The sequence below is a fragment of the Charadrius vociferus genome, unplaced genomic scaffold (assembly GCF_000708025.1).
Source record: "Charadrius vociferus isolate BGI_N301 unplaced genomic scaffold, ASM70802v2 scaffold122, whole genome shotgun sequence".
Taxonomy (NCBI): Eukaryota; Metazoa; Chordata; class Aves; order Charadriiformes; family Charadriidae; genus Charadrius; species Charadrius vociferus.
The window spans coordinates 45871-67806 of record NW_009647008.1 but is presented as its reverse complement, the minus strand read 5'-3'; the positions used below and the strand labels follow the sequence as shown (position 1 = coordinate 67806).

At 37.0% G+C, this 21936-nt stretch overlaps 1 long non-coding RNA gene across 1 annotated transcript in view; it reads left to right on the top strand.

The window, feature by feature from the left end:
- Positions 1-21429, top strand: part of LOC104295652 — a 170035-nt gene extending 148606 nt beyond the window's left edge. The window contains exon 3 of the long non-coding RNA XR_717937.1: positions 21338-21429. This is a non-coding gene — a long non-coding RNA (uncharacterized LOC104295652). The remainder of the gene's footprint in view (positions 1-21337) is intronic.
- Positions 21430-21936: the final 507 nt, after the last annotated feature.

Here is a 21936-nt window from a genome sequence, read left to right as displayed (position 1 = left end):
GAACAGAGGCAGCTGTGGTCATTGTCTTGAAATTTGACCAAAATATGTGTCACTCCCTTTTTCACAGAACATTTCTGGATATCTCTGATGAGATTTTAAATAATTTTATATGCTTTAGTTTCTTTGGTTCCATTGGGAAAAAAAGAGGAAAGAAGGCATCTACCAGAAAAGAAAAGAATTCATGAAGATTGGTGTCCAGAATTTTTTGAATACAAAAGAATCTTTTAATTTTCACTCTACTTTCTTTTAACAGTTACTTAACTTTTGTATATGACAGGCCAGACTCAAATAAGTTTCCAAACTGACTGCTGAACAACTCTGTCATCCCAATTACCTGTCTATTTATTCAATTTGATCATGTCTCCAGCTTCCATAACCATAAGATCCATATTATTACACTCCAGTTAATATTGCTGTATTTCTTACAATGAATTAGCTTCTTTTTTTTTTTTTCTTTTTCCCTTTTTTTTTTGTATGATGGGATTAGAGTTCTTATCTAAAAATGAAGCCCTGACTTATTCCACAAACATTTTTGTTTGGCATATTCTTTGGAAAATTATCTAGCTGTGATTTTTTCTCCAAGACAATGAAGATTCAAGCTCAGTCTCTTCAGCTACTTTATTTCAGATACCTACTGTAATATGGAGATTTTGCCTAATCTTGCCATTGAAGCTGTTCTTTTGGCACTGTTGTGGCATTTCTGTATGTTGGTCTGATGGAAGCTTAGTGTCCTCAAGTAATAGAGTTCACATTGATCTTCACTGTTTTCTGATTGACCCAGTACGCACAAATAGGAAGATTTCTCTTCTCTATTTCTCACCTCTTTTCTGAACTGAATTAAATGGATGTTAAAGGCCTTCCTGTCTGTCCTGCATGTTTCATCTAGGTGTGACTGCAAGTTTGTCTCTTCACTTTTTTTTTTTCCCCGCATTGTTAAAGATCTGTAGTATGTGTTAGAGCACCCCCTGCCTACTGACACTCCTCTCTGACCACTGCCTGTTTCAAGATCTCATGGCAGAATAGATTGAAATGTGAGTTCTTGTGTGGAGTGAGCAGACTACAAGAGTAGGTGCTGTTAGCTCTCACCTGCCATCTGGGACAAGTTCCAGCTCTGTGAGTACTTCTCCTTTCCTGTATTAAGAGGTAAAGTAAAAACTGAGCACTGTGATCACTGTTTTGAATTTGAACTGAACAGAGTAAGGCAAAGATCCTTGCAGGAATCTTGGCTAGAAGGTAGTAGCTAAGCACCCCAGCGCTGCACAAAAAAGGGGCATGCTGACACCCCTGTCTTCCTTTTAGATTACTGCTCTGGTCTCCATCGACGTGCTGCTAATTTCATAATACACCAGGCAAATTATGATTGCAGGCAGAAGTTTCCAGAGCACTAGAGATTTTTCAAGTGCATTGGGTTGCCACGCTCATTTTTTTCCAGAGACCCTTGTTCACTCGTTAGTTCCATTTCTCACTCATTTTCAGAAATAAGTACGTAGGACTAAGTCACATATTACTTCTTACTAAATTTTCCTCATAGACAATTTTTTGGGGTATAGATGAACTTGTGTTAAAAGATAAGGTTATTAAAAATTTGCTTGTGTTTTCGTTGTTTCCTGTGGGCAAAACATTTTTTGCTTGGTCAGTATCATCATAGATTTTCCACTAAAATTTCCACTTACAAGTTACTGGGCTTGATGCAGGAAATATGAAGAGACATGGGCCTCTATTATTGGGACTTCAGATTAAGTTATTATAATCTAATCTTTTTTTCTTTTCCAATCAGTCATTGTAAAACTTAACTTGAAACTTTTCAGAACAGTGGGCAGTATTTAGCGATCAGTAACAGTGAATTGAGAGTGCAATCCTTGCAGCATAAACTAATCAGTCAGATATAACAGGGAATGTGATTTTCATAAATAAAAAGATGTGTTCTGACTATTAAACTGCAAACCAGAAACTTCTTGCTCTTCCATTACCTTACTGAGCAGCTATGAAGTTTAACAATAAGCAAACTTTAATTTAGGATGCAGTTAAGAAGTTGAAGAGATTTGTAGGTCGCCCCTTATTAGAATTGTCCCACGTATTTTTTTTTTAATAGCGAAAGCACTAGCTACTAACCAGATTTCTCACATAGATTTGTATTTTTGCAGAATTTTGAAGCTGGAAATATTACACTACAGCTTTGTTTATTATTCCACCTCCTGTCTCAGAGCACTGAGTTGTGCATTATGCGTCAAAACATGTTCTGTTCTTTCAGAGTTCTTCGGCAGGCAATACGATGTAATTCATTATGCCCCGAAGATAAACAGTACCTCTTGACCTTTTCAAGAAAAGTTGCAATATTTTCTTATTCCAGAATGTAATATTGTACTGAGCCGATATCAATGTGATAAGATAAATGTTTCCTTTTCTAATGTAAACCAGAGTGCACTACATTTATATAAAAGTCTTGGGGGATACCCAAAGCCTCCAGATAAAAAGGGGCAGCTTGGCTAGTGTAGGTCTGCATTTTTGAATTCTCAGTCTCAAAGCGCAGAGGGCAAACTGCATCCAGTCTTGAAGATGATGGCCAGGATTTTCAGAAGTGAACAGATTTTTGTGTTGCCCAATTTAGGATTCTTCTAAAAAATTTTCAAGCAAATTGAAAAGTACAGGATTTATGTACTGTTTAAAAAAAAATAAAATATCAAACTAAGACTGTAAGCACCTTTCTCCTCAGTACCAGGATCTTTTGTAATATCCCGGCTAAAGCACATGAGTCAGTGCTACATTGTGTGTAGCTATCTTGACTTTTACTACACTGAAAAGTATTTCAGGAAACGAAAGACTAATGAGGAGTATTTTTTTATCTCATTTCTTTTTCTGCATTCTCTGCTGTTGTTCAGACCACAGTTTCCTTTTAGTCTCTCGACTATTCTTTATTTAACCCTTACATTTCACGTGGCAAGTTTCTGATTGATAAAGTCGGTTGCACACAAGTGTGGCCGCCACGGTACAGTGGGGCTCTGATCGCGGCCCTGCCGCCCGCTTCGTTTCCCTTCTGCTTGAGAGGCAATGCCCAACTCCAAAGGAAAAGCGCATTCTGCTTAACAGACTTTGCCCAAGTGTTAATGCAGAGTCTGGTCTCTTCTTTCTTGGCAAACCTGCCTCCCAATGGCCTCATTTGCCTTAATATGTTAAATGTTTTTGTATGCAGGTCAGTACTCTGCTTTATATGTGGCATGTAAAAAAACTCTGTTATTCATGTATATTCTATTCACAAGGAAGAGTGGCTTTGACTGCAGCTAATATTACATGTAAAATGACATGGTATATTTTAAAATCAGTTCATTATTAAAAAGGATTTACTTTTGCTGTTACTGCATTTGGAACTTCATAGATATTCTGAACTACTGTAAGCAAAATAAATGCTGTTGTTACACTATAAAGCAGTAACATCTTTCAGTCCTTTCAGGTTGAAATAGGACTGTTTTAAACATACCAATCACAGCATATAAATTAGATTCAACAGGGATTAAAATCAGGAGAAAAGAACAGTAAAAAAACAGGAGTAAAAAGAAGTGACACATCATGAAATCTGTCTATTTTACATACGTATCTTGTTAATTTCATTTAGTTCTAGACTTTTTTGTTTGTTAATTTTTTAATTTATTTAAGCTTAAGCAAGAATCTTAAAATCTGGGGACAACACTTGGAACAAGGAAAGATTAAGGCCTGTATTAGGAAGCTAACTGAAAAGAGAAAGTTTTGAGGGAAAATTTTAAGTTCTTGAGTGAAGTGAAAACATGAGGGAAGATGAGCCTGCCATTTAGGTCAATATAAGGAAAACCTTGGACTCACCCAGGGAAGAAGAATACCGTAAGCAGACACATGAGGAGAAAAAAATGAAGATGAAGTTCTTTAGGGGTCAAGTTGATTAGACTTTGAAAATATAAAATTTGAAACAAATTTTTAAACAAATTGTGTGTTCACCAGGGAACCAAACAGAATGCATGAACTGGACATTCCTTATATGGGAAAAGAAATAATTTTAAACTAATGAGTTTTAAAGGCAAAATACTTGGATTTTGTATTTGCAGGTGTGATGTAATCAAACATCTTACTTAGTCCCCACATTTGTGACAGTTGTATGTATCTGCAGTAAAGACGGTCCAAAAATTTCTTCCAGTTTAAAGGAAATTTCTAGAATATGTATATTTTTTTGTGTGTATATGTATATTTAAGTTCATGCAGTCTGTATCCCGTAGTAAAGGAAATGAGCACACTAAGGCCGAAGGGGTATAAATGACTCGGCAGAGTGTTTATCACTCAGTCTGTAGCTTATCTCCTCGCTCATTGTTGGGGATCGTTAAATGATCTATATCAAATTCGTTCTACAGCTGTCAGTACCTGCAAGCATATAAACAGACGGGTAAGATTTCTGGGAGGCAGATGCCCGCATCACTAAAAGGACTGATCTAATTGGCATAATCAGTACAAGAAATGAAGAGTGAACGAGCATGGAAATAGAATTACTTTTCTACCCCTTGAAAGGAGGCAGTAACAGGCTGCATTGATTTAGTTGCTCCTGCAGCTGACTATGCTGAACTTCCCCTGCATATAGAAAAAGGGCATTTTAATCTCCAAAACCATCCATCTGGCATCTTCCATTAACATTAAACACACACACACACACACACAAAAAAAAAAAAAGACAAAAGAAGAGGGGGAGTGTGGTTGTTGTCCAGTAACATTTATAGCTGACTTGAGGATCCTACAAAAATTGTAACCACTGGTGGAAGATGCGCTGTTGAGGTTAACTGTGTCTGCACACCCCGGTCTTGCAAGTCATGGCAGAACAGTTTGTCTGTGCCTTGAATTTCAGTGTCGCCTCTCATTCCTTCCTTAGTAGACTGAAGTGATTTAAATCTGTTTGAAATCTGTATACAGTTGGATATTGCTCGAAATGAGCTACAGCATGAGCAGACATGAGAGACTGACAGTTGAACACATATAGTAATCAGCAAGGTCAGGATTTAATTGTGGCTAATTTGTACTGGTTGAACACCTCTCTGAATAAAAAAATATTTTATACTCAATTATATTTATAATGTTTTGGACAATCAACATATGGTAAAACTTAACAGTATAACCATTTAATCTAACACAGGTTTGACCTGTCCCTCCTTTCTTTGCTTGTCAGAAGCTTTTATTCCTCTCTATATGAAAAACAGTTTAAGAAATGCAAGCCTGGATACAGGACTAGATACAGGACTCTTCCTATCGTTGGTCCTACTAATTATGTGATGTTGAGGACGCATTAAAGGCCACCATGTGAAATGTTAAGTTCTCTCTGTTCTCAAAACCTTACTGTTAGCTGAAAAATTCAGGAAACTTGCTGAAGCTGTATTACAACGTGGATGAATACATATGGCTTGTGACAGGTTAGATACAACACAATAATTTATGACTGTGTGAATGTACATTGCTAAATCCCCTTCTTTGTTCTCAAGTATAAATGCCCTTCTCCTTATCATTAATTTTCAGTTTTTATAAAACTATGTTGTTGAAGCTTTAGCTGTAATTATTTTGTCTTCTTGTTACACCTACGAAAAACCCAAACCAAAACAAAACCAGAATTCTGTTACATCAGAAACAATGTGGGTAAATATATTTGCAAAACTTAAAAAATATTTTCTAGAACAGACATTATTTCTCAATAAAAAGTTGCAACAGAGGCTTTTGGTTCTCAAAAATGCAGAAATGTAAAGAAAATGATGTCTGAAAAAACATATTCTGGAAAAAAAAAAGCTCAGGTTGATACTGCTTGCACTTGGCAAAATTTCAGAAATTGCTTCTTCCAACAGTTATATTGATTGGTAGAGGTGAAAATTCCCGCAGCCATTGCTCTGAGTGTTTTTTTGAACTTTAGCTTTGTTGCAAAATGTCTACTTTGGAATACTATTAATTCCCAATGTAAATAAATGTAAATGGTGCTCATGATATATCTTGTCTTGCAAGATGATGTAAAAGCTTAAGTGCATTCCATGTGTCCAAATTTCAAGGAATGGTGCTTATTAGGTCAGTAGAAGTGCTCCCTTTGTAGTTACAGAGTCTGCCAGTGCTGGTTGTAATAGCGGGAATATCTATACTACTTTAACTGTGTCAGACTAGTCGAAGAAACACTTGCCTTGAAGATTACAGAAGTCAGCTTAAGTAAAATTAATTTATTTTCCTGAGTAGCGTAATCATCACCAGTCACTAGAATATGTTGTCTCAGTGATATTGTGCTGGCCTGATTGTTATACTCTTATTATTATACGAGGCTTTTTTAATGCCTTCCAGGCAGGAAGAAGTGTAATCTCTCTTCAACATTACTTCCATTGTTTTTGTTTTGTTACTATTCAATTGTGATTCTCTTTGCACTTGTAAAAAAAAAATTTAAATTGTCTTTAATTTACAGTCCATGTAGTCTTTCTGTGATTCACCTTTTCTCTGAGTCTTTTTAGCAATGAAGAAATAATTCAGCTATTCTTTGCAAAGGCACAAGGCCTCTAGCCAGAATCTTTTTGATGCAGAAAATTATAAAGAAAAATATCAGGGATTGTTAAATTATTTTTAAAGAAATTCCTAGGCCTTTTCATTTTCACAGTACCCTTAAAATAAAAATAAAAATAAAAAAAATTTAAAAAAATCCTTAGTTCTTGAAGTTGAGCCTTTTCACTGTTTTCATTTGTCTCTGTGCAAAACCCACATAGCTGTAGCCCCTGGTGATACCCCAAAGCCTTTGCAATGTTCCCTGTCATCTGGTTGCCAGAGTCCCAGCCAACTTTGCCGAGCAGCCCCCTTGCTTCTTTACCTGTAGCAGAGTTTGTTAAGTGCCAGCACTGAGAGCTGGAGCACTCTTGGAGCTGGTGACTAACTTGAGCTCTGAAAATTACTTTCTCTGCAGACTTTGTCAAATTACATAACTCTGAATTCTCAGTCTTAAGTGCCTAAACATGAAGATGAAAAATACCATCAACGTTATTAGAATTTACAGAAACGATAATATGGTACTATTTTTGTGGATTTGATTGACGGGAACTCTGGAAACAGATGCTTTGCAGTCAAATCTGTTTTTTTCCCCCTGCTTCTTTGTTAAAAAAAAAAAAAAGGCTTTTCATAAAACAGTGGCTGTTGTCAGAATTTTGACTTCAGAAGTAAAACTCACCCCAGATGCATAAGGTGTCCATATAAAACTGATAGTTAAAACGCATCAGCAGACACACTATGGGGTGTTCTTGGAGGATCCTTCTGCAACAGTTCAGAATGAAAGGAATCTTCTTTTCCACCCCCTCTGGAAGGAGTGTTTATTGCTGTTGTTTCTGACGAGGATTTGTTTTTCCAACCTGTTGAGCTATGAAATTGGGGTCTTTTGAATTTCTCCCAAGCTCTCCCAAAATCACATCCTGGCTACTTCGGCTGAGAGGGGCTCTAAAGCAATGTACGGCTCAACTGTTTTGAGCACATGGGCATGATCTGCACTAGTAAATTCAACATACGGTTACTGGATGCTAAATTGGGCAGCTGACACAGGGTGAGACACACCTGAGCTAATAAGCATTTTAGCCCTCAAAATTGGGAAGACTGCATCCAGTTCCCCATTGAGACCGGTCCTTGGAAAAATCTGACTGCAGAGCTGTCCTTGGGCATTGCTTGGGAGAGTGCAGGTCAGCTCTGGTCAAAAAGTGTGCCAAGTGGCTTGCGGGTGCGGAAAATCACATTTCCAGGCATTCTCCAGTTTATCAGTGGAGGTGAAGCCTGAGAGAATTGGTAAAAGTGATATTGCCATCATACCCGTTTCAGTAATATTTTTTGTAACCATAAACATAAAAGTAGCTTGTAGCATTCATGACTTAGTGATATTAATGAACTGAGGGATTGCTGGAGAAGAGGGTGAGAACCTCTGACATTCATCCAAAATCAAAGATTGTTTCACCTGCCAGCCACAGCTCTGCCTTCAGGTAGCAACATAAGCCTTATGCCATAAACTGTGCTCCAGAAAGTATTTCAAAGCCATCCCAAAGTCCTGACATAAAATACTTTCTCTCCCATTTTTATTCTTCAGTCCACTGTCCTATGGCACAAGGAGAGCCCTGGGAATTGCAGTAGACTAATAGACATCATCCAGAAGCCTTTCTTATAAAAGGCGAAGCCTTTCCACTAAAAATGCTGTCATACTATGATGCCTGTCATATTTTTTTTCCCAAGTCTCAGAGCTGGAAGTACCCACATTTTGTCCTGCAAAATAAAAAATCCATTGCTAATAGGCGGAATAAAATTTTTAAAATAGCAGCTAAAGTAAAATCTACTATACATTGTAATACTATTATAGTATCAAAATACGTAGCCAGGAATAGATCCACGGTTTGTGTGATACTTGCAAGTCATTGTATGAAGTGATGATCTAGGAAGAAAAAATATATGGGTGTTCACGATAAAATGCACTGCCACCTGCCTAGTCAATTAAAATAAAAGGCAATATTAGAAGCAATAAAGTAGTACTGGACCATCACACCCAAGGTTAAAAAAAAGAGGGCTTTGTATGTATTTACTGATTTTTTGTAGTCCCACATCTTTCTACTGATGTTTGTAAAATGAGGACTGTGTGTTCAAAGCAGCACATAAAATGATTATGAACTTAGAAGCAGAACTTAGTTTATTAGTTTTGCATTATGTGGTGCTGTGAATAGTTTGGTATACTAAAAATATTGCCAGTATCATACCTAGATGAAGTGCACTTGTAAGACATAAAAGATTCTGCTCTATAGCATATACAGTTACTAAATTTCGGAAGCCCTTTATCTGCCCTTGAAAAGCCTTGATTCTCTTTTCAATCTCTGAACCTGTGGTTACATGGGAGTAGTGAGGACTAGGCACAAGGAACCGTTGTTAACAAGATATTTCACAAAATACTGACATGAAAGCAGAGGACACAATGTATTATTTATTGAAAAAGTTGGCAACCCATATACAAGATTAATTATCAATTGATTGTAGAAGGTGGAAGGTTGCAGCAAGTTTGAAAATTCTGCTGGTCATTGGTCAGAGAAAATTCTGTCATGTTGTAAAACTGCTCGGGAGGGATATAACAGGAAAGTCTTGATTGAGAAAGAGGTTGAGGTTTGGGAGGGTGAGTGTAAGTATCCAGGTTATTTAGATATTTTTTGTTGCTTAATTTTCAAGAAAGAAAATGGAACCTTTCTAATTAAGGTATGTGCGTGAAAAGGCCGCAGGAGTGTAGTGTTTCTTTAATCCGCACAATGCTGTCTCACACCTTGATGGTACCTCTATGGTTTTATTTAAATCATTTAAAATGTCAGTTTGATTATCAGTCTGCCATTTTCAGAATGAACTGTAAAAATACTGCAGAAAAACTGCATGGGAAATTTCCTGCGTGGATAGGTACTGGTTTTGATGTAAGAAAGATTTTTAGATTAAGTGGGAGATTGGGCTTTTTTATTACTTTTTTCCATGCTGTGAGGGCTGGTGGAGAGTGGGTCCGTCCTGCGCCGGGCTCTGCTCTCCTGGGTGGGTGCAGGCCGCACAGGCAGAGCAGGGGAGGAGGAAGCATCTACATGATAAGGTTTTACATATGCCTTATGTAAGTGTACAAGTGCAGACGTATATTTTTATTTTTAACGAATAATCTCAAATTGTGTTATGAGGGAAATAAACCCCTCATCTGCTCTTTTTTTTGTAAATGCCTTGGAGACAATGAAGGTAAAGGTATTTGAAGGAAGGGCGGGCAGTGGTGATGGCTTGGCACCTCACGTAAAGCAATCTCTAGAAGAAATCCAGAATTTTTGAGAGAAGTCACAAAGAGGAAAGTAGAGAAATTGTTACAGATTGATGAGGTTTAAACTGTAAAAAAAAATAAAAAATTAGGTATTGTGGAAAGCAGAAACTGGAAAATACTTCAAGGCCATGAAATCTGAAATACGTGCAGTGTCTTTAGAAGGGAAGAGTAATAATGAAGTGTTGACCATATTAAGTTGATGACAAGACATAATAGAGGACTGATAAAAGCTGAAATTCAGGTTTTTGTTTGTGTAAAGTAAGAGTAGTTAAAAGGATAAAATGAGTAAAAAGTATCTAAACTTCATTTCCAGGTATTTTGATCATGTCCTAGGTTGCCAGTGCTTTTTTTTTTTCCCTTTTTTTTTCTGTGCCTGCTAGTGATAGTGATTATGCAATATATGCTACATGGTTCAGAGGAAATGTTTACAATCTGATGCCAGAAGAGACTTTAACTGATGTGAAGTATTACATATGTTTGGCACCAACATAACTGGGTGTGTCTGCTTTTACAAATGCATCTAAAGATGATAATGCCCCTGAGCATATTTATTATTATAATTCCTTGATTATCTTGCTGTTTAGGAAGATTACTGTAGATGCCAAGGCAGTATAATAAGAATCATATTTTCCTGAGCGAGCTTGATGAAGTGTGATTGGAACATCTACCTTTTAATTCAAATGCCTAACCTGTTGTGTTGCTCATGTATACTACTTGGGAATTCCTTGTAGAGCTGCTATCATTTCTCCAGCACCTAAACGCCCTGGGAATTGCAAAATGTCTCTCTATTCCTCTTCTGCAAAACATTTTTACTAGCTTCGGGTCTTTTCTTTTTCATCCCTGCAAGTTTCTAATCATAAAGAATATACTCCCTACCAGATCTCCTCACAAGGGCTGAAACTAGGATGAGGAGCCTGAGGACATTTGCCTGTCTGTCTTCACTTGCATTTTAGCTTAAAATTAAAGCTCTTTGTCATTTCACTCTTTTTATAATCTTCACTCTTAAAAGTCCCCAAAGTGGAGAATTCTTTTCTCAGTAGGTCTGTCTACACGGACTGTTAAGGCTACCCTTCAAAACATACAACTCATTTGCCAGCTACAGCAAGAACCTGAAGGTTGGGATTCTTCAGAGACAGAGGGTCTGCATGTTGGATCATGCCTCCCACATCATCAGGAAATGCACCAAAAGAGTTAAAAGGTAGATAAGCAGCCCGAGAGGAAAGCTGCAATTACAGTAATTCAGGCAGGCCAGAGTAGACTGCAAGTGGAGATAGCTCTTTCAGAGAGATGCAGAGCTAATCAGTGCTACTTTTGTTGGGTTTTCCACAGAATATAAGCATTCCCTTCAAGAAGAAAGGTATTTAGTTTTATGTGTGTGAATGCATGTGTTACTTTGCACATATATACATATAAATTTATTTGTGATCATGGTACAGAAGTTTCTCGGGAGTCTCACAGTCCACAGTTAGTAGCAGATTTCAACATTTCAGAATCAGACCTTGTGTTACCAGCACACTTATAACTATTGCCGAATGCCACCATTGATAATTTCAGTGTCTAGAAAACGGGCTGTTTATTTGCATCACTTACTTCTTGTTCTCATATCACTGTTTTTACTGCTTTTTTTTAAACTCCAGACAGGACTGCAATTCTCTCTTCAAAAGAAGGTTTATCAAAAACCTTGAAAAAATATAAATAAAATGGCTACTATTGTCTCTCCTGTTTACGTTCGTATTTATTGTTTCTTCCCCTAATTATTCTTGTATTAAATATGTACCTGGAGCTGTTTATGCCAACTAAAGTTTTTAAAAGCATTACAAAAATACCCATGAGAAAAACAATAATGGGCTCAGTAGGATTTCAGTTGAGCTGATTTAGCTTTAGCAGTAAGGACTGATTTTTTGAAGTAGCTTAGACTAGGTAGTGACTTTAGATCAAATGATTTTATTTAAAACAAGATTGAAACCAGATTATGAAAGATACTTTGTAAGTTTTGGGTTTGTAGCTTTAAATTTAGACTCACAATAACTTATAATAATGAGTTAATTTGCTTTTGCCTTTTATTTTTGTGGAGACGTGACTTAAGTTGATCAAGTCGAGCTGCTGACCCTTGTTCTTCGCTTGGTTTTCTCTCCTCTTCCTAGCTCTCTCCATTTCAGCAAGGCTTGTATTGTTTATACTAAGAGTTGTAGTATCAAGAAAATCTTATTTCCTGGTACTATTGTGCCCATACTTGGTGGTGAGGACACAAGAATCTTACCCAGATGGCTCTGACTGCAATTAGGGCACAGAGCACTTAATTCTAAGCCATCTCCTGTTCTGTATAAACTATTTCTCTGTTCAGTCCAAAATTTCAAGGATAGTCTCGTAAACACCAACATGGTCATGTAAGGTCGGAAAATTCCAAAGAGCAAGTCTGTATGCACAGCTCTTACTGATCCTCTTCTGTTAACTCACCATAGAAACAAACCATGCAGAAGCTTCATGGTACTCAGTTTATGAGAACATGGTGTTATTTGAAATGTAGCAAGGTGTGAGACATCACAGTAATCCGAACTTGGCATGCTTTCACAGAAACCATACAATCGAATAAAATAGGGCTGGAAGACGCTTGTAAAGATCTTCCGTGTCCCAGAGCAGAATTACTGCTTTTAACTGTTCCTGAAGTTGCTTCTGAAACAGGTCCAGTGACGAGGATTTTGCAGTCTCTACACATTATACTCCTCCACTATCCCTACCATTGGAAAGTTTCTTCTTAAATTTAATTAAATCTCCCTGGTTTCAGTTTAAGGCCATTCTTGCTTGTCTGACCCATAGAGTACAATTAGTTCTTTCTGTGCAGAAACTTGCTGAAGACTGCTGTTGCTTTAGGGTTGGGTGGTGGGTTTTTTTTTTTTCTGTTTTTATGATCAGGCACTTGCTATCCCATAGGCTGGATTTTCTCATTGAGATCATTCTTAGTGCTCTTCTCTGGTCACTGGTCAGATGGTCCACCTCTTTGAAACATTGTGCCCCAAACTGGGTACATTTCTCTAGCTGTGTCTTTAGAAAGTGGAAAAAGGTGGAAAAAATACCAGTTTTGTATATGACACTTCTATTTACATGTCCCAGTTTGCTTTTATCATACTAACATGACTGTATTGACTTATGTCTTTAATACATCTTTTTCATCATAGATGTGTATTTTAAATTTGAGATTTCTTTAAATTATGCCCTTGTAAAACCAGAACTTCAATAAATAGACCTGTTAAAAATATTTTCAAAGAAACTTTGAAAAGTTTCTAATATCTAATGTGAAACTCAGACATGAACTTCGTTCTTCTCTACTGATTATCAATTGGATATTCCAGTAATGGTTGCTGTGCCTTCCTCCCATACAGCAAAAGCCTGATATGACCATCTTGGTAATATTTCCTTTTGTAGTTGCAATGTCACTCATGACTCTGGGTAGGGATTTATAAGGGCAGTGGTAAATCAAATCAGTTAGCGTTCAAATAACCGAAGCCCTTTCAATCAGTAACTCTTCAATAAATATGTAATTCCTCCCATTTTGGTTGGCTGAGAGAGTTTGATTTGTATAATTACTGTAACTTTATTTGTAATTACTTTGGTACCATGTAGATCCATACTTTTTTATGGATGGCTTTGGTTTCTATCTCACAGGGTATCGGGCTGAGGAATCTGTGCTTATGATGCTTTGCGTCAGCACTCCTTTGCCAGTCACAGTGCAGAATGTTATTTAATTGAAAATAAGTTGAGAAGATAGAAGTATTTATTTCTGCCTTGTAAATTGCTAAGGCTATTCCAGGGTAAATATTCTTTTGGCATTTTCTTCACATGTAATTTTACCTCTCCATACTACTTAAAACTAATCAATCCTCAGACTTGCCCTCTCTAAGGTTCTGTTCTCAGAATCTTGCTGTTGGCCAAAACAAAACATTTGAGTATGTGTTTCCTTTTGTTTTATATCTGCCTCACCTTTTGTTTTAGTTTATATCTTGATTATGGTTTTTGTTAATCATTTGCTTAATAATCTCCGTGCTGATTTCATTGTCTTTAATTTCTAAATTTCCCTTTCAGATTTCTATCAGTTAAAACTGCTGCCTTCTAACAGCCTAATGTTACAATGCTTCCCTTGATAGTATGTTTCTTTCTCCTCCCACATTTGCTCTGCATTTTGATTTTAGTACAAATGGAACCACTCTTGCTTTCATTTGCATCAGTTCCTTTCCTATTTATATATTATCAAACCATCTATTATTCCACCTAAGCCAACACTACTTTGTTTCAGACTGCTTTAATTGAAAGTGGGTTTCACAGCCAGTAAGTGAATGTCTACAATGGACAGACTTAAAAGAAGGTCTTTTTTTAACCAGCTTCTTTCAAATCAAGGTTACATACACATTTGTACAATGTATACATAATAATATATAAACAGATAATAATTTTAAGGATCTTTTTTATTTCTGGATTAACACATGGGATAGCTGGAGTCATTGTTCTTCTTTGTCCTTCACACTTAAATAGCTTTTTACATGTCTGCTAGATGATTTTCATGTGAAACAGTTCATACCAATTTTCCTGTGGACGACTTGTTCATGCCACCATTGCCACGTTGCATTCATGTAGAACTAAAAAATCAGCTCTTCTGTTTAGCTATTACACATCCCAGTTTTCTAGAAGTAATGCCACATGGGAGAAAATAGCGATGGCAGGACATCTGTGAGCTTGTGGTGCTAGTAGTTGATGCGTACACCATTTTTGTGTTAATTTAATTAATTCAGTTAGTCACTGCATAATGTAAGTAGTAGGAATGAAGTAGGGTAGATTGCCTGCTCCTGTGCTTACCAAAGGAAAGTTAAGTTCAAACATGTGGGATGAAAGAAAGGAGACTGTGAGGTTGGAGCACAACTTTGGTGCTGTGGGCCCCCATCTCTCCTAACCCTTGACATTTGCATTCTTCAGGTGGTCCGAGCTTTGGAGACGGCATTTGGATTTGCTGTCATGGACCATGTTCTGTGTGGTCTGACGTGTAGCCCTAAACACCAATGCTGATTGATGTCTACAGGGAAGAACCCTGCTAATGCCACCAGGAATCGAAGCAAGCGGGTGTTTTGTTTCTAGTTCTCGGTCAGCCAAATAATGGGCAGGAAAAATGAAAGAGTTGTTTTTGAAACAGTGTTTAGTATCCGTTAAATTGGGTTATATAGAGAGAAGCTAAATTTGCTTGATAAAATGAAATATGTTATCTGCTAAGTTATTAGTGCCCTGTATTTGTTTAGCATCTTTCACATGGGGAAAAAGTAAGACACTAAACAAAAAAAAATTGCCAAAACAATTAGAGTGAAAAAAATCTGGTAATTAACTATTAGTTTTCACAAAACTAGTCTAATTATGAATCAGTCATGGTAAAATGAAAGGTCAATAACTACAGATGCATAATTTCTCTCTGATAGATTGCTGTTTGAAAATAGGTTTATGACAATTATGTGATTAATTTCCTTTTATTAAACAGCATTATGAGACTTCATGTTGCATTCATCAGTTTATTACTGTTACTTTTTCTCTTCACTTGCAAATTAATCCTGGATAACATCAGGACAGAACAGAAGCTCAGGTAGATGGAGGGTCTCTTCTTCTAGTGTTGTTTGTGTTGCAGGGAAGACCACAAATCTAAATCAAAATCAGAGCCTCAGTGTGCTGAAACTGACAGTATCATCCTAAGAAAACAAAACAACCAAAATAACCCAACCAAAGCAAGCAACCAAACAAAAAACAACAAAGTGCTTTTAGTCCAAGGAAATGAGGGCCAGATCCAGTGAAATTCTTACATTTCTAAGATGAGGCACACAAGGAATATAAGTACCTACGTTAAAATGTGATCCGCAACAGCTTTCCCCAGTTGCCACTAACCCTCCAAGTGCCCTGCCTTTTTATCCTGAAATTCCTCAGGCACAAAGAGTTGTTGTCCTGGACAAACACAGGATTTCCCCAGCCTTGGAACAGCTGAGCAGCCTGGGGGTCCATTCATTCGCACAAATTCCTGTAGCGTCAATACAGTCGGTGTTTTCAAGCATACTCAGTGTTCGCTTAATCACACCCCGTAGGGTTGGGTACAGCACTCAGTGGCCACCACCACTTTCTGGCGAACAGTTGAAGAAGCAGCAGAAGGTGGTAGGAGTACTTGGGATGGTCGTACAATGCCCAAGGCTATTGCCTCTTCTTCTTGAACATAATTTAGTTTCAAACATTTTGGTCTCTTGCAGGTTTGTGTTCCACTACTAGGCAAGGCTGCAGGGCACCCTGTAGTTTAGCTGCTGAAATTGGGTGTCTTGCACATCGGGACTGTCTGCAGCTGCTGATCTAGATACAGAAGATAGACAAATCTTTTTTTAAGTATTTGCATACTTTGATGTTGGGTTAATTGAGTGAAATCCTTCTTGGTGACCATCTAGATTTCTTAGATAATGTATTCCTTGAGGCAGGTGCCAAACAGCCTTAGCTATCTGGTGCTTTGTTGCTACTTCTGTAGGAAAATGCTGTCATAATTGTTCAGTCTACCACTCCTAGGTGAAATTAGACTGGTTATGTGGCTTGGATTTTAGTTACGTACGTGATTGCCTTGACTTCATAGGCTCACCAGTGTGACACATTTGTTCTCAGCCAACAGGACAGGTTTTATCTTGAGTAGCTTACAGAAAAAGAGTGTCGTTCACTAAGGAAAATGACTTTGTCTCGCGGTGCATGAGAGCTTGCTTTTTCTGTCAAGTCTCCTGGAGAGACTGCTGTTGGAAAGGAGTTGGAACATCTTAAATTCAAGATTCTTTGAATAGTGCTAAATGCTTTGCTACTCTGTTTGGAAAGATTATAAGCTGCCGTGCTGACTGGATGTGATATTCATTAGAGAACTTTCTGGCAAAATACAGCCAGCGAGAGACAAAGGTTTAGCAGTATTGTTTGAGTGCCGTTAGGGCACATTGAACAGCGTTGGCTTTCTGTCACCATCTTCCGAGCATCTCATACAACTATGGGTAATTCTGGGCTTCTTGTTCAGAGCCAGCTGGAGAATGGGCGCGCGGCAGGGTATAAAGGGGCAAAGGTTCTCCTGAAGTGGTTTTTGTGATAAATGTAGCTATATAATCATTTGGTTAACTTGTTATTCAACCAGTGCAGAGCAGTCTTTGGCCTTAAATCCAGCTTAGCATGTTGATACGTTTCGGTTGCATAGTGCTACCAGTGAGACGACTCTTGTTTGACATATTCAGCCATTTGGAAACTTATTTTATGTTCAGAAACTTATTTTACGTTCAGCATGAATGTTAGAGTATGCAGTAATTTGAAAAAAAAATAAAATAGGGATTTGGACTTAAAAAAAGGAAAGAATCTGGTTGTCTTCTGGCAAGTTTTTTAGTTCTGGTTATCTGCAAAGTATACACCTCTTGTCAGTATAAATAGGGAGTGCCTGTATAAACATTCTTGTTTCGCCTGTTCCACATAATAGTTTCTTGTATCATATTTCTTTTGACCTCGCTATCTGAAACCAATTACAGGAGATCCATTTGGGCTGCATCTATTTTCATAAGAAGCCCAGGCAGCAGTGTTTTTCTCAGAGATGAATATCAACATCAAATATGCTTCTGAGTGCTTTGTTATTTATGTTTCAGAGAGATTTTGTAGCCTTCAGCTCTCAAGAATGTGTCACGCTGTGCTGTTTATACATTGACGATATTAATGGGCGTAGATGTCATTTTTCATTTTAACGTCTCAAATGCAACAGGCTGATAGGTTAAACATTCCTGTTTTTAAAGGAAAGATAGGAGTGACATCTGCTTCCTAAAAATGCACATTTATTTACTTTTTAAAAACCAAAGTAATAAGTTTACCATCTTTTAGTGTCATCTTTCACTTTATTAAAATGATAAAACTTCAGAAATTATTTTAAGGCATGCTTAAATTAAATACAAGTGTTTTGGAATACAAAATAAAAGCAAGTTGTATCTCATAGTGTTATCGCCAACAAATTGCAAAATCTACCGCAATTTATCAACTTTAATAGGGTGAGTTATATGCAATTAATTTCATTTTTGTTCTGCTTACGTTTTAGCTATGCCAAAGCTGCACAGTAAATATTAAGAAGTAGTGTTCCCAATAAATATTTTACTAGAAGACACAGTGAGTTCTGGAAACCATATGCCCAAATTTCCTGCTTATACAGCCATTACTTAAAGCATTATAATGATTTTCATTTGCATTATTAAAATAATTTCTAATCCTCAGTTCTTTTTATTGCTTTTGTCTACATTGACTTTTTTGTATAGTTTTACTAATTTAGATAACTTAATTAAGGAAAAGTGCCTACTAAATTTGAAACAAATGTTACTGGAAACTGGATACGATTTTGACTGCCTTAGAGTCCGTTCTTGCTGCTGTTAACTCGAGGTAGGACTCAACATAATTTTGATCTGCCAGATTTATAAATGTCTGTTAGTTTGTCTTCATTGAACTGGTTTTAGACAATAAGTTATTATCAGTGTAGTTCACAGAAATGTATAAATGATGGGTGGGAGGGGTGTTTACTTGAACGGTACAAGTTAAACTATGAATTTTGAAAGACACTTTCAAGTTGTCAATTTGTTTTGCAAGATTTAATAGCAACAAATGAATTGGTAGAACTGAATGTTTTACAGTCTCATAATCTTCGCTTATGAATAATGTCAGTAATAATCCTTTGAAATTAACAGTGTGTTTCTGGGAGGTTGTTTACTGAGCAGCACAATCTAAAGTTAAGCAGCACACAGGGAGGAAAAAGTACCGTATGACAACTGCTGTAAGAACAAAGGCTGACAGTGATTTCTCCTTATGAGTTTTAAATCATCTCTGATCTCTTGAAATTGTTTTCTGTTCTTCTTCTATCTCCTGTGTTTACAATAATCTAAACTGCCACAATAAGATCACTGAAGTATTCAGGTAGTCATCATTTATAAGACATTCTGTATCAAAAGATAAGCCTTTACGCCTTTAAAGATATCCCAACCAGCACATATGAATCAAAATAGTTTAAGTAGTAGAGCCTTTTATGCAAACATATCCTGTTGTGCTGCCTTGCTTTTTCATAAAGTGGGACTCTTTTTGTAGTTAGCGGTGGGAAGTCATCCTTTCTTAGGCTGCTTCCACAGGAGTACGCTAGCCACAATTTGAGATGATGCTGTCTAGCTTAAATCTAAGCTGCAACATACTATAATTCTCTAATTTTCAAGTACTGTAAATGTACAGCTTTACCAGATGCGTGCTTGCTTGTTTTATTGTATTGTCACGAGATGACTTTTTCCACTAAGGAAGATCAGGATGCTAAAAAAACTTGCAGAACGTTCCAGTTATTTGCAAGTATACATCAGTATTATATCATTACAGTTCCTTTTCCAGATAAAGGCCATGTAATGAATTTTCTGCAACCGCCACAAATAAAAAATAATTATCTGTATGGTTTTTCCTGTTTTCTGTAACTCCAGATCTCTTCTCTGGTTCTTGTAGCAATATCACTTCGAGTGGTGAGGTTGGTTTTCCTGTAAAGTCTCCCATGAATTCAGGAGCGCAATGGTTCTCTTGCTTCCATTCAAGTTTCCCTTTCGGAGGGCTCTAAAGATTGGGAAGGCTTAAAAATTCACCATAGATCTTCTGTTCACACATTTAATCCGTGTTTTGTGCTTAAACCACTGCAAGATGTTGGGACCAAATCCTGGTGCCCCTGAAATCAACAGATATATTTGTCTCTGATCTCAGACAGAGCAGGATTGTCCTTTAGGATCTGCTCAAGAACTGAGTGTGCAGAAGAGATTATGCTATTCACATAGGAAACAGGGCATCCAGTGGTTCCTTGGTAACAAAATATTTCAAGTGCACTTTGAAATATGTTAACTTTTATTTATTTTTGGCAGAGAGAAGCTAGTTCTGTGCGTCTGGTTGCTTAGGTTCAGAGGAATGTATAGTCTTTGTAAAGCTGACCTGTAATTACTTGAGAATTTGATGAAACAATACGGGGATTGTTGTGGGAATGTCTCCAAATGTTAAAAGTCTGCTCTGCAAACTTTGTACCAGAGCCTTCTATGGGGAGACGAATCAATGTTGTTAGGAGATGGTGCTAGTGCATTCAGTTTGTTTACTTTGGTTTTCTATGTCTGCCTGCCTTCTCAGAAAACTTGCTTGGAGCCAGACTGTAGCAGCCCTCTCTCTGTCTTTTCATAATTGATCAGGGGATGACTGCCTTCCCTGAGGGTTAAGACGTGGCAACTTTTTCTGTTTGCTCAGCATCTCAATGCAGTAGTTCAAACATTGTTCACACCAGCTGGCAGTGTAATGCCATATGCACATCTTGTCAAAGCAACTGTTGTCATGGATACTAGAAACTATCTTAAAAACCAGCTCATTTGAGTCTAATCAAAATTGTACCTTTCTTTATCAGTTGAGAATCTTTATTATTTTAGGGAACATTGATCAAATGGCATTTATTGCACTATATTCCAGCTACGGTATGTTTTAATAATGCAGATAATAGTGTGATCTATTTTAAAGCTGTAACTGCTATTTACTGAACTGGTTTTTTAAGGTGGGGGTGGGGAAAAAAGAGTTCTCCAGGTAGTTTCAGTGGAAATGTTTTGAATCTTTTTTTTTTTTTTTTTCCCTTAAAAAATACCGCTTTATAACACTTGGCATTTTAAAAATAATTTTATAGGGAAAAAAAATTCAGATTAGCCTTCCTTGGGTAAGTGGCTTGCTTGTTTACATTTCATATGTTTAACTGTATTTTGCTGAGTTGGAATGAAAACATAAAATAAATGAAAACATTTTCTATTTTGATTGGGATACTGTCATCCCAGAGCCTGATCTGGTTGGTTGAGTAGTAATTTCTTTGTTCTCTGATTTTCCAAAGAATGCTGATGAAAACCACTCATTTTTATTTGGCATTAAAACTGCACTTTATTTTGTCAAAGGAGAGGTTTCTCCTTGAATTGTAAGTACAAAAAGTGTTTTTAATCTTCAATGAATATCCTTATTAATTCACTTTCAAGATAATCTGATGTTGATTTGTCAAATTTAATTACAGCTTCCGGTAACACTTGAAGTCTACTTGCTTTTGCTTCAAAATTCTAATATGAAAATGCAAATTGAATGATAATTTGCAAGGGAGTGGGCATTTTAGTTGAACACTCAAAGACAAGTTCCTTGTGGAAATGAGGCTATTGATGCAGTTTATGATTTTTCCTCTTCAAGCACTTTAAACAAATTAACTTTATTTCCTGCAGGATTTCATGTACATCCATAAATTCTAGTGAAGTCCTATATATGTACTTTCAGATTATTTTCTTTATGTTTCAAGTAAAAAACAAACTGCTGTCTAGCAAATACAAATCGAATAGGAGGGGATTGCATTTGTTCGGTTGGACTTTTACCTAACATTAGCAATGAGTAACTCATCTCTTTCTAGGAACCGGTAGAAATTATTTACTTTTTTTTTTTTACTTTTAGGCACTCCAGGCAGCAAGGCAGCTGCTTTTACAGCAACAGACAAGTGGACTGAAATCTCCTAAGGGCAGTGATAAACAGAGACCACTGCAGGTTAGTAAAGTATCCTTGCTTTTGGGGCCTTACTCTCAGGGACGAGCGCTGTGCGTGCTCACACGTGAGGTGCGTGTGCCTGTGCCTGTGCTCTTATGTTGTGTACGCGCATATTCACATATAAGAGGTTACAGGCTCACACGCTGGCGACTTCTCATTCACTGAGAAAATTCACTGTAAGTTACAAAAGCCTTTTGTGGCTATAGATGCTTAATAGGTCTAAGACTGAGTTCAGTAGCTATTGTAGGAATTCATTCTTTATAGACGTGTTGCAAAATTGGTATTTGATTTTATACACACATGAATTAAATTATAAAAATGGCTGGGTTAAGACTATGAGTAGAACAGTATCCAGAAAACAAGTCAGCTAAATAACTCCTCAGTACTAGATATAAGTGGCAAACAGAGAAGTGTTCAGAAACTATCAACGCAACTGCATGAAATTATGAAAGAGCTGCTTCTGCCATTTTAGAAAAAAAGATGTCGTAGAGTTTTTAACACTGGGGTGC